Source organism: Rattus norvegicus, chromosome 17 (assembly GCF_021556685.1).
Source record: "Rattus norvegicus strain SHRSP/BbbUtx chromosome 17, alternate assembly SHRSP_T2T, whole genome shotgun sequence".
In the NCBI taxonomy this organism is placed as follows: domain Eukaryota; kingdom Metazoa; phylum Chordata; class Mammalia; order Rodentia; family Muridae; genus Rattus; species Rattus norvegicus.
In genome coordinates this window covers 30588654-30601952 of record NC_141550.1, presented here as the reverse complement: position 1 = coordinate 30601952, position 13299 = coordinate 30588654, and the positions used below count along the sequence as shown (strand labels likewise).

The window sequence follows — 13299 nt, the reverse complement described above, 5'->3', positions numbered from 1 at the left end:
ACAAATAAGACCTTTTGAGCAGATGCCGAACATCACTTGTGGAATTCATTCATGTTTTGCAGATGATTCAGACATCCCACATATCCCTAGTTCTTTAAGGTGCTGTGTTTGGTTAATATGCATCCATTCCAGTGGAGGAGAGGCGGTAGTCACCGTTCTCAAGGGCATCTTTGTGTTTCTCCAGCATTCAGTATAGTGCCGGGTGCACAGATGCCTTCAGTAAATGTTTGCCGAGTGAACCCAATGAATGGACATTTTGTCACTGGATCTGTTCATTTATTCTCTGGCTTGTTCCCCGGCTCTCCTTGAAATACAGCTGCTTTCATTGGCTTCGCCTTTATTTACTGGGTGGATGTGCTTGTTTTCATCACCAGGAAGAGAAAGCAAGCACAGAAATAGCCTTGCCACCGCAGCCATAGTTTAGGCAAAGGAGCCTCTTTTGTGCCAAGAACGGACCCGCCCACAACTTGGTGGAGGTGTAGTCCCCGGTGCTCAAAGAGCCTTCTGTGGGGAATCAGAGGGGCAGCCGGATGACAGAGATTACATACGAGCTGTGAGTCGCCAATATGAGAAGAGCGCTTTAATCATTTTAGGAATAACCTGAACTAAGCCGAACCCGTCTGCCCCTCCTCCCCAGGCAAGGATTCATGATGGATCTGCTTCCGCACTGCAAGCCGGGGAGATGGGGGAGGGGAGGGGAGGAGCGTGAGCTTTTGTTCTGCCTCCTCCCAGGACTGGCTATCTCCATCTCTAACACAATGCTCTGAAGTCAGGCTGAGGTTCCTGAGAAAATAACAGATTTACCCAGGGGACAGGATGACCTTTCGCTCAGCCCTTATTTGTGCTTAGGACTGCGAACTCCACCTGCTCTGGCTAAGACTTAATCTCATTTTATTCGTCATAGGATGGGTCCTAGAATCTCCAAGTCCCCTCCCTGAACAAGTACAACATGCGGCTCTTGCTGGGAAGAAACTAAAAAATGTCTACTCATCCCAGCAAGTCACTGGCAACAGACTAAGGGAACCAACCACTCAACCCCAAGACTAACTTGGTGAGCCAACAGTTTGATTGGGACAGGGGCATGGGGGACATGCTAGCAACTACACCTTTGAAGAAGAGACTCCCTTCCTTCAGTAGTTGTAAATTACATCTATATCCTGGGGGAGGGGAGGGACCCTTTGTGACTGCTGTGCCCTCCCACACTTTGCTTCGGAGACTCTTAGCAGCCCAATCTTGCTAGGGTCTGGTACTGGTATTTATAGCTCTTCTAATTTCAAGATGGCAGGCTAGGGCCACGCCACATTCAAAGGACAGCACTCTTTAATTCACACTTCACTCACAGATTTTCCAGCTCAAATACAAGTATCTGACATGTTGGAGAGGATTTCTCTTATCTAAGAAGCAGGAACAAGGGGTTAGGGATTTAGCTCAGTGGTAGAGCGCTTGCCTAGCAAACGCAAGGCCCTGGGTTCAGTCCCCAGCTCCGAAAAAAAGAAAAAAGAAAAAAACAAAAAAAAAAAAAAAAAAAAAAAGAAGAAGAAGCAGGAACAATTCCAAAAAAAAAAAAAAAATTACACTAGGGCCCACATTTACCTGAAATATTAAACCTTGGGGTTATATTGGGGATTAATTCTAAAGTATCATAAATCTAAAACAAGAGGGTGGAGTACTATTCCCCTTGATTCTAGCAGTGTGCTCTCCCTCTCAATCTCTCCTGATGTCCTCAACAAACACATTTTCCTTTCCCAGTCTGCTGGAAGTAAATAACCTCTGGAGATCATTTGGGGGAGTTGAGAGCCGTTTCGCAGTCATGAGACGTGTAGGCTGACTCGTGGAAACCTGTGAGCCCCTAAATCCAGGACAGATGGGTTTGTGTTTCTTCTCATCTTCCCACTCCCATCTCCCCGAGCTCTCTGGCTGGCTCTGGCCCTCATTTTCAAATCGAGTCTGTCTCGGGGAAGAGCCAAGCGGCGCAGCCCCGCCCCCTCCTCAGTGACCAGGTGCTTTCCGGCATCTCTGGTTTTCCCCAAGTTCCTCTACTCATCTCTGGGGAAATCGTCGGGCCAACCTACCTGAACCCGACCCTGTCCCGTCTACTGTATTCCCTCCGCTCCTGAACCCAGCAATATCCAAGATTTATGCTGCTATCCGTGCCCACGCTTCTCGGTGATTAAAAATAGGTTTTCTTCCCTGCAGCTGCTAGGCTGTATTCGTGTCTGAAATACAGCGGTACTTTGCTGTGTGAATCCGCGCCTTTTCTTGCAAGGACCAGCCCCTGAGGGAGAAATCTTTTATTTGTCATTCGTGGTTCATCAAGGCCGAGTTGAAGGTGTCTTTCAGATGAGGAAGGGTTGAAGCAGAATCCTACCTCCTGCTGCCTCTGCTTCTGCATAGAAATCAGAGTGGCCTGATGGGGGAGCTGAGTCTAAGGCTGATCAGATGAGCAGTTAGTTATTCTCTAAACAGGAAGGGCAAGGCCATTTGACATTGCATTGGGGTTTAAAAACGAGAAATAAGTACATTTGGTGGTGGTGGTGGTGGTGGTGTGTGTGTGTGTGTGTGTGTGTGTGTGTGTGTGTGTGTGTGCGTGCGTGCGTGTGTGTGTGTGTGTGTGTGTGTAGATGGGTCTTGTTCTATGGCTCTGACTGACCTGATACTGTGTAACCCAGGCTAGCCTAGAACTTATAGCATTCTCTTTCCCCTGCCTCTCGAGGGCTAGGATCACATGGCTGAATCACTGCAGCTGGCTGAATTTTGAATTTAGATCTTTGCCTGGGCTAGCGATAGGTGCTTGGAACGTCTTTGGCCATGCTGGGTAATCACTTAGAGCTGATGTACCATGGTGAACAATGTATACAGCTTCTAGTGCTGGGTGACTATGGTAGCTTACTGAATATATGGGATGTGTTAGGTGCAGGTATGGCTGTGTCCTGGGGTATCTTGCCCTGGTACCTCCCTGTCTTTCTTTCTGTTGATTCCTTCTACCATGAGGTGATTAGCCTTTACTACAGCTCTACTGTCTTGATTCAGCTCACAATCACCAGAGACAAGGGCTGTGTCCTGAAATTAAGATGTTTATATTAGGCATTTTTGTCACAATGATATAGGGTCTGGCTAATACAATGGGGAAGGCAGGCCTTTTGCCTTGGAGAGTCAGGTTTTAGACATATGTTCAGTGGAGATGTCTGGGAGGCAATTGACTACAGAGCAGTGTGTGTGTGTGTGTGTGTGTGTGTGTGTGTGTGTGTGTGTGTATGTCACAATGATATAGGGTCTGGCTAATACAATGGGGAAGGCAGGCCTTTTGCCTTGGAGAGTCAGGTTTTAGACATATGTTCAGTGGAGATGTCTGGGAGGCAATTGACTACAGAGCAGTGTGTGTGTGTGTGTGTGTGTGTGTGTGTGTGTGTGTGTATGTGTGTGTGTGTGTGTGTGTGTGTGAGAGAGAGAGAGAGAGAGAGAGAGAGAGAGAGAGAGAGAGAGAGAGAGAGAGAACATCTCTATATGCTGGGGAGTGAACTAAACTAATACTAGACTAAAGGCAGGTGCCAGCATGTCCTGCCTCTTCATTGATTTTTTTTTTTTTTTGACATAATGTTCCAAGGTAGCCTGGAGAATGGGATTGTCCTGCCTCAGCATCCTTACTACTGGGGTTGCAGGCCTGTGCCACCAGGCCTGGGTCTTCTCTCTTGAACGCACACCAAGTGCTACTGAGCTTCCCCTGCCAAGGACACCAGAGCCTCCATTTCCCTGTCCCTTCCTTACTGAGTAGGACGATGATGGTCAGGATGCTACCCTATCCCGGTGCCCTTGTTCCTCCTGACCCTTTTCTCAGGTTTACTGTCTGGTTCTTCATCATAGTTCTGCCTCTACTGTACATGTTCCCGTATCCCTGTTCTCTTCTGAAGCTCCTCTTGCTCAGAGCTATCCCCAGAAAGTGACTGATTTCCTTTTACATCCTGCTGGCTTACCAATATATGTCTCTGGAACCAGAATTCAAACTCACTGGAGTTTGACTGGGGCATATAGAGATGCGCTCTCTCTCTCTCTCTCTCTCTCTCTCTCTCTCTCTCTTTCTCTCTCTCTCACACACACACACACACACACCCCCCACACACACACACTCCCTTTTCTGGGAGTTTGTTGGAGGGTAGGGTGGGGGGTGGAGTCTACTTGATCTGACTGTAGCCATCTCAGTTGTAACCGCCATATTGCCCGCCAGGTGACCCCTGGCATGCATTCCACAGGCTATGGCATAAACAAAACAGTTAAAACTCACTGCCTCTTAACCTGCTGTTTGACATGTTAATAGTTTTTGAGAAAGACCAGGAATCTGCGGCTGGCCATGACCTCCTTTGTCTAGCAAGACTTTACTCCCTTCCTGCCTTAGAGCGTTATTCTCCTGTCTTGCTACTGTCTATAAGGACTTAACAGAGTGTATGCAGTGACCTTTCCTTAGCTTTTGGGCCCCTTCTACCTTTTTCAGTTGATTCTCAGACTCCACGAATGAGTTTTATTCAAACAAGACCGAGCAGGGATATCCCTATGGCTGAAGGTGAAAACAGAGTCCACGGAAGATTTTTTTCCTTAAGATGAGAAAGCTGTCTGAGTGTTATCCTCGTGTGCACTTTCAGGCTGGAGTGTGGTCCTATCCTAGAGTGTGGTAGCAGAGCCAGAGGACTCTTTCTAGGGTTTGCTGCAGCTGGCTTTGCAGATAGGAAGAGGTCACTGTATGCTCTTACGATTTAGAACAAGACCTAAAATAGGTTAATCGCTCCCTGGGGTGAACAGAACTCTGGCCCCAGGCCACCGGGGCTCCTCAGTGAAAGTCTGGAGAGGCCCTGGCTAGTAGATGCAGAGCTTCTCGGTTAATCAGATTTTTTTTTCTTGGAACTGGATTGAATTCAGGCTCTGTGCATGCCACATGCTAACCCTGAGCTATACCTCCAGCCCCCAGTCACAATGCTGTCACTATGGCTGGCCCAGTGCTGCTCTGAACACACTCCATCTAGCTCCCACATATCCAGCCCACCACTCACCTTGCAGGAAAGCAGCCAAAGGGAACTAAACTAGTGAGGTGTGAGGGAATGTAATATGTCACTTTTAGGTCAGAGCGAAAAAACAATGACAGCCATCACTTGGTGCTCATCTCTGCCACTGGGACCTGTGGTAGCCGAGGACCTATCAGCTAGAGTTCCTAAAGGAACTTGTCTTATTGCAAGCTAGATATACAGCATAAGCTAAAAATAGAACCTCTCATATCCAGTTGTTGATGTAGCAGGGTCAAAATGTTTACTGTAGCATAAACTAGTCTATTATTAACCTGGATACCGCATTACCTTATCATGGCGTTTAACCAAGTTTGGGTTTGAGTTTGAGTTTGGCTAAAAGCCCAAAGGTCTTGTTCACAGGGTGCCCCCAACATCCCAGAAGTTTTTATGAATCTTTAAATGCTCCGGGAACATCCCAGGAGACAGCTCCACCTGCAGGTGGCTTCTGTTTCCACACTTGGAAGGATGCTCACGGGAACCATTTTTACATTCTCCTCAACCCACCCCCACCCCTGACCCTTTCTTATCCAGTACTGGGGATTGAACTCAGGGCCTTGAAATCAGCCAGCTCTCCACCCCCACAGAGCAGTTTTCTTATCCCGCATCTAAAAGTCTTTTGACTGGGCAGCAGGTGTACCTCAGAGGCACAGCCTGAGGCTCTGGGTTCTATCCCCAGCCAAGATTAACCAACCAAACAAACCAAACCAAAACCCCTTATGGCACTAAAGAAATCTTTTCTAGAAGCTCACAGTGGTAGCAGAAAGAGACGTATCAAAAGCCCCGCCCTCAGCGTACTCTGCCTTCTAGCTGGCCTTCTTGGCCTTCTGCTGCATACTTCTGTGGGTGGATTTTGGGGTCTACTCAGGTGACCAAACTGCTTGTTCCACTGTCGTGTTTTACAGTTGCAGAGCCTCGGGGGAGGCTCCCAGACTGTGCTTTCCAGTTAAGAACAGACTCTCAAGGACACACAGCGGCTGGCTTTTTTTTTTTTTTTTTTTTTTTTTTTTTTAAGCAAAAGCCACTCTGCAAGTTGATCGCTTCCTTCCCATCTGCCACCTAGTGGTGGGTTTTAGAGTTGCATCCTCCCATGTGCGCTCTTGTTAACGTTAACATTCTTACCTGATTTTAAACCTGGAAGGCACTTTACAGAGAGAGCCCCAACCAACCATCTCAATTTACAGTTAAGGCAACAGACCTAGAATACAGGCATCAGCCTAACCAGTGGAGGAACCAGGTCTAAAGCCCAAGACATTTACGGGAATCTTGCACGTTTTTCAATCATCTGCCTTAGTCCTGCTTCCAAGCGTCTCAGGCTGAGCAGGGCATGGTGGAGAACCCTATTCCTGTTCTTAGGAGCTCTCTGAGAGCAAGGACGGCCCTGCACACCGGCATTACACTGCAGAGCACTGTTCTGTAAGAGGTGGGGATGGAGGACAGGGAACAGCTTCAGTCAGCTTACCTAGAGTCTCGGAAGGTTTTTCTGTGAAGGAATGGCTAGCTTCAGCATGTCGACTTTCTTAGGCAGGTGGGTCACCCACCATGTGCAGTGGTGCATAGGCAATGGGAAGTGGGGGTCTGTCAATCCCCAACATAAAATAAGTGCCTTCTGAGGGAGTGGGGTTTGCATGTCTGCAAAGGCATTGGGACTGAACATCACTGCAGAATTTTTTATTAGTGGAATAAGCACAGAACTCTCTGGAAATAGCACGAATGGCAGACTGTAGGTTAATGGAAGTAAGTGCTTAGGATGGTAAGATCAAAGGGAGTTGCTCTCTTTGCACCAAGCCCTCAGAGCATCTTTAGGGTATCCTGGAGAAATAGAAATTCTGCAGAGCCTATTCTCTTGGATTCTCTGTGCATTCTCATCTGGCCTCGTGCATCCTTGGGCCATTCAGCTAGTCTCTGTCGTGTGAATCCAAAGCCTGTTGTTCTTCAGGCCACACACACATGCAGTTTGCCTGCTGGCCACCCCAACCCAACTGTTGCACAAAGCTCGTCCCCATGGGGTGTCTTGTCACAGCAGTGAAGGAGGTAACTAATCCAGAGCCCGGTGCTCAGACACAGTTGTAGCTACTTCCTCAGAGGTCTCCTCCCAATGGAAGCACGACTCCAGTCCTGTGCGCCATTTGCACGGGTTTAGAAAGTACAGTCCTCTAAACGGGCTGCTGTGAGGGATAGGGTTCCAATTCTGTCTTTCTCGCTCTCGGGTTTATGAGCTATCCCTATTGGTGACATAATATCTATAAAGCGCCGTGAGTCAGGGTCCTGAAGGAATTCGGCTTCCTGACCTTGGTGGGTGGCAGTGGTGGTTCTCATGGCAGTAACTCCTCATCCACTCTGACTCATGTCTCGTGTTCTAGTCTCCTCTCTGTTGTGCTAAAACACTCCGACTAAAGGCAACTTAGGGGAAGAGAGGCTTTACTAACTTCACGGATCACAGTCTATCACAGGAGGGAGAGATCACTGGAACTTAAGCAGAGACTCGAAGGCAGAAACCATGGAGGGACACCGTCAGGCTAATACTGAGCTAGCTTTCTTACACAGCTCAGGACTACCGATGTGCTTCCCACAGTGGAGTGCACCCTACTACATCAAAGAACAATCAGGACCATCCCTCACAGATCTGCCCACTGTCGTGTTTGAATGAAAATGGTTCCCATAGGCCCATAGGAAATGGCACTTTTAGGAGGTGTGGCCTTGCGGGAGTAGGTGTGGCCTTGCGGGAGTAGGTGTGGCCTTGCGGGAGTAGGTGTGGCCTTGTTGCCAGTGTGTCTCCTCTTCCTGCTGCCTGCTGATCTGAATGTAGAACTCTCAGCTTCCTCTCCAGCACCATGTCTTCCCACATGACCTTTGAATGTAAGGAATCCCTAATCAAATGCTTTCTTTTATAAGAGTAGCCATGGTCATGGTGTCTCATGGTGTCTCTTCACAACAGTAGAAACCCTAAGACACCTGCTGTTACTGCTCCCGAGGCAGCAGGACCTGCAAAAATGGAGCTGGGCAGATTAAAGTCTCATGCAACAGCCAACTTTATTCAGAGCAGCGGGCAATTTATAAATCTGAGACTTACAAAGAGTCACAAGAGTAGAGTTCAAGTTATATACAGTAACAAAGACAAGCTGGGCATGACAAAAACCATAGAAACATACAAAGGACAGTTTAAACATCTGGTAGTCAGTAGTAAGTAGGGATAAATCATCTGAAATAAAAACACTTGTCCTGCTGTGCTGGAGGGAGCACAGAGACACATTCCATGTTTTGAAGAAACTGAGCCCCAAGATTTTTGTCCTGTTTTCTTGGAGTGCTCCCACAGCACTCAGAGTTCTCACACGACTCCATTTCTGGGGTGTGTTCCAGCAGCCCACAAAACACCGTGACAGAAGCAATTCCTCGATAGAGGCTCTCTCCCCTCAATGCTCTAGGTTGTGTCAAGCTGACAGTTAAAGCTGAGTAGGACGACGTGTTATGGAACATTCACATTCAAGAGCACATTCAGGGACACTGGGAAAGTGGCACCTTCTGGGGCCTCCTGAGTAGGAAAGGCGAGCAGCACCTGGAAGGTAGATCCTTCCTTATCCCTCTGGACAGAAGGAACACGGTCACCAGCTACTGCCACTCGTGTGGGCTGAGGAACCGTTCTTGAGTGTTCAGGGCGGGGGTCTCAGATCATCAGAGGATATTTGGTGGCAATGAAAGTGAAATAAAATTTTCAGAGTGGATTTCAGATAGTCTAACCTTCATATCTGCCACAATGGCTAGTGCACGTACCTGTTGGGGTGCACTGTGTGAAGGCTCTCTTTGTAGTATTCGGTTGTTAATTCTGTACCTGCAGTACTGACTGCTGGCTGGCTTTTCGTATTGTCATTCTTACAACTCATCACCTGCCTCAGTATTTGTAAACATATATATACCTTTCTCACTCTCTAGTGGGTTTAACAAAGATTTGATGGCCAATAGCTAGGCAGGCAAGGGAAGATGGGACTTCTGGGCTGAAAGTCTCTGGGAAAGCAGTAGTGGGAAGATTTCTAGTGGGATGTACTGGGGGAAGGGAGGGGGTGGGAGTAATGAGCCACGTATATGCCAGAACATGGACTAGGATAGTCAGGTTAACTAAGTTAGATAAGCTAGGCCTAAGCTATAATAAAATTAATAAGTCATTACTCACCCACTGGTGTCCAAGAAAGTCCAGCAACATGTACCCATTGTGCCAGCCCCGAGATGGTAGAAGGTGGGAGGTAGGGTGGGGGTTGAGGGAGTGAGGTGACGCCAGCTGATGGATTCATGTTGTCATCTTTGGTGGGCCTTTGCTGGGCAAGAATATGTAATACAACAATCCTTACATACCCTGGACTCTTCATTCTCAGGCTGTGCACCAGGACTCCTTGAGCTCCATCTTCCAGTTATTTATATCAATGCGTCCCTACGAGTGCAGCCACATCTATGAGTCTGTACATACCCTAGCCTGGGTCCGCTGCTTTACCTACACAGCATGGGTAGCCAGGCTCCATGGCATGAGTGAGGCTCTATCACAACTGCCACTCCGTTGTACCTGGTACCTATGCTGGTCCACCTCAAAGGCAGTCGTGGGCTTCATCCATTACTATCTCCCTATGGTCACAGAAGTGAATGGTGCAAGAGGACATCAGTGGGATGGAGGTGACAATGTCATAATGCATTAATTTGATTTCTAGAAGCTGTCTAGACAATTCCGATCTCTTCTGACAGAAGGTGTTGAGTCAGAACACTGACCCAAACTATAAACATGCTTTGTGTCCATATCATGGGAACACGAGCCGTTTCTGCTCCTTTGTTTTGAGTGGAATAGGAAAGAATGCCTCAGTGGAGTCCTTGGCCATATGCCACGTGCTTGAAGCCTTACAATATCACCCAAGCAAAGATGATTGTGGTGGCCATGATCATGCTGTTTTGGGGGAGTTGGAGGGAGTTGTATAGTCTACTGCCAAGAGCTTACAGTGTCTATTGTCTACTGAGGTGATAGATTGTATTTTCATCTTCTAGACTTGACTGGTAGATTAGCAGAGACAGGGCAAGGCCATCATTGCCTCTTTTGATCCTTAAGATAGTCTAAAATTTTACCCCCTTCCTCCTCCTCCTCCTCTTCCTCAGGATGCAATATTACTATTACTACTACTACTACTACTACTACTACTACTACTACTACTATTATTATTATTATTATTATTATTATTATTATTATATTATTGTAAGGAGAGGTGCTGATCCTAAGGTCTAGTTCCCTAATTGGTTCTCGATTTGTTAATAAAGAAAGCCAAGAGCCAATTGCTGGACAGAAGGTACAGTTGGGATTTCTGCGTCCCAAGAGGAAAAATAGATGAAGGGAAAGAGAGAGGGGATCTTTTCTGCCGTGCTTTGGAACGAGAAGAAAGCTGCAGTCACGTAAGGTCGAGAGACAGCTAGGGCCTGAAGCTTCCGCTACGGGCGGGGGCCAGGGATGTTGGTGGGGACTGTTTGGTACAAGCCACTAAATTTAGGGCAGGAGGAGAAACGGAGATGCTAACTGATAAAGGCATGCCTTTCCAGGCAGGAGGCATCTGCACCCAGCTATGGTGTCATGGAAGGCAAGCTATAAAGTGACAATCTGAGTGTGTGTTTTTTATCCGTGGATTCGTGGGTCTCAGGACTGGCTAGTAACAGGACCCTTCCAGGAGCAAAGGCTGGTGAGAAAGAGACGTCCGGTCAGCGCTAGTGGGGCTGATTCTGTTGCCAAGCCAGAAGAACAAAAGGGAGCCAAGCCAGGAGGGGCCAGAGCACGGCAGCTCCCGGGAAGAGGCGGTAGCTTGTTTTTAAAACTTTACAGGCAACAATTTTTACTTGTTCGCTTTGGCTGAGTAATAGCAACTTTAGAACTTTCCAGTTGGCTTTCTCCACTTGGTGTGTGCCACCTTCCCTGTGTATCTATCTCAATTATACATTCAGGGAGCAGGGGAGTGACCTTCAGTGGATCTCCCGAGGCAGAACTCCACTGTTATTTGGTTCCTATATGCTCCAGTGTAGCAGGACAATCATGGTGATACTTTAGATTGCCAGGTCTCATTCTAACTCTGATGCTTGGCCCTTGTAGGCTTTCCTATTTCCCTGGTGTACTTCTACCTGAGTGGCCAGTGGTCCTTTTGGGGAAGGGTTGAGACAATCATTACTGTTTATACTTTATGGCAAGAGGGGGCTTGATTGCCTGTCAGTTGAGTTCCAGGCACAGGCCCTGAATAAAGGACCATTCTCATGGGTTGGAGTTGACTGTATCAGGCCAAAATGGCCTTTATGCTGCCATCTTTGTCACGTGTCATATCAGGCACATGAGCCACTTTATTCACTGAGCCCAGAGCTCAGCAAAACCTCTACCTCAAGGTAGCCAGTTTGCCCTGGAGAACTCTTGTCTCTGGAAGACTGGGATTACTGGTGGGTTGCCATGCTTCCTCGGCTTTTATGGGGGTGCTGGGAATCTGAATTCAGGTTTTCACGCTAGCAGAGCAAATACTTTATCCACTGAGCCTTTCTTCCTGGCTGCTCCCTCCAGATTTTGGGGGGGGGTATTTTTATTGACTCATGATCTTCTTGATGCCAGAGTACTGGGATTACAGGTTTAAACTACAATGCTTGGATTATTAATTTGTATCTATTTTTAAATAAAAACCATTTATGTGTGTGGGTGTTTTGCCTGCATGTATGTTTGTATACCATGTTTGTATACATGCCTGGTACCAAGAGAAGTCAGAAGGGGATGTTGGAATTAAGTTAGACAGTTACAAGCTACCATGTAGGTTCTAGGAATTGGAACTCAGGCCTTCTGGAAGATCAGCCAGTTCTCTTTTTAATCACTGAGCCATTTCTCCAGACTAACCTTGCATTTATAAATTCAATGTTTTTGGAATATTTTATATATTCTGACTATAAATTCTATTTAAGACATTTGCTGTATAAATACTTTTCTTCTAGACTGTGGCTTGTCTTTTCGCTTTTTTACTGATTTTTGTAAGAGCAGAAACATTTAATCTTGATGCCGTCCAACTGACCAGTTTGTCCTTTTGTGAAGCACATTCTTCTTGTGAAATGTCTGCCAGCAACATCTCTGGGATGACCATAGGGAAACTGACAAAATAGTAGAGGGTAACTATCTGCCCAGCTCTAGTGCTTTTAAGCTTATTATAAATCTAAAGGTTTCTGTCTTTTATCTGGGAACAATATGGCCTGAAGTTGGTTAGAAACCCTTAATAGATATCTAGGTAACAGGGGGTGTAGCAACCCTCTTTGCCTCCAACAATATTAACCACAGCAGCTGGGATTGTTGCTTTTATAGTAACACCTTGGGAGCTCTATCAGAGAAATATTTCCTTTTCCTCTGTAACTTAGGTCTTCCAGACAAGGCCTATCCCCTGATCTCCCATGATATTCCATGATTTCCCTTGGGGACTAAGACATCTCACAATGGATCCTCAGTGGGCAACAAACAATATTCAAATCACATCACATTTTAAATCTCAATTTAATCCAATAAGAGTTACCGGAGATTTAAGCAGTCTCCCTGCAGTTCCTAAAGTCTCCAAGTCAGCTGTAAAAAGCTTGACAAAGCCGGCAGGTTTTTATGCTTCTCTCTCAATCCACCAAGGGTCTCATTCCAACACTTTAGTGTCCTAGTAATTAAAATTAAAGGGTCCCCGGGGCAGACATATCACCACCCTCCATAGGGCTTCCCACTCACTCTCAGCTTCTTCTCAAATCTTAAAGGCTCCCTACTCGTATTTCCATTTTTGCACTCAAGGAAACAAAGAGAAGTTAGATCAAGACCCGTGCTTTACAAGATAGCAGCTCAGGATGTGCTTGCCTGTCCTCCCGCCATGGTCTATGCTGTTCCTTTTTAAAGCTTTCTCCCAGGACCATTGCTGTTAAGTAGTGTTAGCTAGGTCAGAGACTTGCTGCAGAGATACAGACTGTGGGACAGAAGAGTGGGACTGGGAGGTGGTGGCTGCTAAAGCGCTCAAAGTGTGCCTATGTCTGGGCAAAGGGAGATCCTGAGAGTGGCTTCAGACCACTAACATGCCCTCTCGGGGAGAAGGAAAAGGACAGAGATAGATCAGTGGGTTCCCAGAGGTCGCTGTCAGACCCCTAGGCGAGGATAGGTCATCTAATAGTACCTTTCTGAAGGTAGAGCCTGCGGAGGCTACGTTCTAGGCCCCGCCCACTCATGCTCGCTCCACCCCACCTCGGCGCG

At 47.1% G+C, this 13299-nt stretch overlaps 1 long non-coding RNA gene across 1 annotated transcript; it reads left to right on the top strand.

The window, feature by feature from the left end:
* Positions 1–422: 422 nt before the first annotated feature.
* LOC120097753 (uncharacterized) lies at positions 423–2244 on the top strand. Its single transcript, XR_015641587.1, has 3 exons — positions 423–553; positions 905–1051; positions 1750–2244. It is a non-coding gene; the product is annotated as an uncharacterized LOC120097753 (long non-coding RNA).
* Positions 2245–13299: the final 11055 nt, after the last annotated feature.